This window comes from Gastrolobium bilobum, unplaced genomic scaffold, assembly GCF_033153095.1.
Source record: "Gastrolobium bilobum isolate Gb01-03AN ecotype WA unplaced genomic scaffold, APGP_CSIRO_Gbil_v1 utg23163, whole genome shotgun sequence".
NCBI lineage: Eukaryota > Viridiplantae > Streptophyta > Magnoliopsida > Fabales > Fabaceae > Gastrolobium > Gastrolobium bilobum.
In genome coordinates, this window is record NW_026899959.1 from 20,535 (window position 1) to 22,414 (window position 1,880).

At 41.1% G+C, this 1,880-nt stretch overlaps 1 non-coding gene across 1 annotated transcript; it reads right to left on the bottom strand.

Annotated features, from left to right (window-relative positions):
• Positions 1 to 551: 551 nt before the first annotated feature.
• Positions 552 to 657, bottom strand: LOC133294395 (small nucleolar RNA R71). The gene has a single exon (XR_009749197.1). It is a non-coding gene; the product is annotated as a small nucleolar RNA R71 (small nucleolar RNA).
• Positions 658 to 1,880: the final 1,223 nt, after the last annotated feature.

Genomic DNA, 1,880 nt, shown 5'->3' on the forward strand with positions numbered 1-1,880 from the left:
TGGAACAAGTGCTACTAATCTCTTTTCTAAGTTGTATACGAGGTAAAGAGCCCGAGTTTCCACTTGATTTGGAGATCACAAAAACAGAAAAGAAAAACAGAAAATTTGCTCGAAAGAAGCTTGCATTCAACGAGTTAGATATTCTGCTAGAAGAAGATAAAATGGCAAACAACAATGATGCTGACAATCCACTCATTGACACTATTCTGACTCCATTATTCAACAGACCCAATGCGAGCATTGTCCATCCTGAAGTGGGCAACAATCATTGGGAGCTCAAGTCCGATAATATTCGATTGGTGGAGAGAGCTCAGTTTGGTGGAGAGGATGATGAAGACCCTCATAGATTCATAAACAGATTCCTGATATCTGTGATTCTACAAAACATCCTCAAGTGTCTAATGATGCAGTCCGGCTGAGATTATTTCCTTTTGCTCTTAAAGGAAAGGCTCTTAGGTTGTTGGAAAGGCAGCCTGCAGCAAGCATCTCAACCTGGGATGATTTATCACAGAAGTTCTTTGCTCAGTTCTTCTCGATGGAGAAGTATAACCAGATGGTGAATGATATCACCAATTTCACTCAATCAGAGGGTGAATCAATGTGTGAAGCATGGAACCGGTTCAAGGACTTGATGAGAAGGTGTCCTCAGTATAACTTGACTGCTGGTAGTCAGGTTAGAATCTTTTTCAATGGTTGAAAACCAGAGATTCGGATGGTGCTAAATGGTGCAGCAGGGGGCACTATTAAAACTCTAAGAGCAAATGAGACTCTTAAGTTGATTGAGAGGATGGCTGCCAACGAAAACCAAGCGCTGTCATCCAAGCCTAAAAGAGGTATCCTTAAACTGGAAGGCAATGATGCGGTGATGGCTGAAAAAAATTTGTTATCTCAGCAGGTAGCAAACTTGACATCAAGGCTTGATAAGATGCAATTTTCTAGCGTCCAAGCTCAAGTTGCAGTATTTGTCTATGAATATTGCAAGGAAGATCATGAATCCAACGAATGTCCTACTCTGCTAGCCGATGATCCTCCTCAGCAGGTACAAGTAAATGGTGTGTGGTATGATCAGAGACCCTCACCACAAAATGTTCCAAGAACTCAGGATTATCCTTCTGGGAACAATAACTTCCAAATGAGGGTGCAAGGTACTGGTCTTGACTTCAAGTCCAATAACTATTTGCAGCCACCAGCAGTTCAACCGAAGGAACCTTCTGAGTTAGAGAAGCTAGTGGGACAAATGGCCCAACATTCCAATGCTTTTATGGAAGAGACTCAGGCAAACACTAGAAACACACAAGCTTCCATCAGAAATTTGGAGAGTCGGATAGGCCAGTTGTCTAGGAAGTTGGCTGAAAGATCTCAAGGACAGTGCCCAAGTGATACAATTATGAATCCAAAGGAGGACTGCAAGTCTATTGTAACTAGGAGTGGAATTGTAATCACTCCTCAAGAAAATCCAAAATCGGTTCAGCCAAAGAAAGTTAATGAGCCAACAACTGAGCTGGAACATGAGAAAGAAGTACAAGCACCTATCAGTGAGCAAGAGGAAGCAAAGGAGAAAGTTGTTGAAGCTCCAAAGCAACCGATGGATTTTTCTCGCTTTGAGAAACCTCCATATCCTATGAAGCTCAAACAGCAAGCACAGAAGCAACAATATGCCAAGTTTTTAGATATGTTTAAAAAATTGCATATTAATATTCCATTTGCAGAAGCTCTTGCTAACATGCCTAACTATGCTAAATTTATGAAAGATTTATTGTCTAGAAAGCATAATTTGCAGGATTGTGAGACAGTAGCACTTACTGAAGAGTGCAGTGCCATCATTCAGAAGAAGTTCCCACCAAAGCTTCAAAATCCGGGAAGTTTTAACATCCCAATTA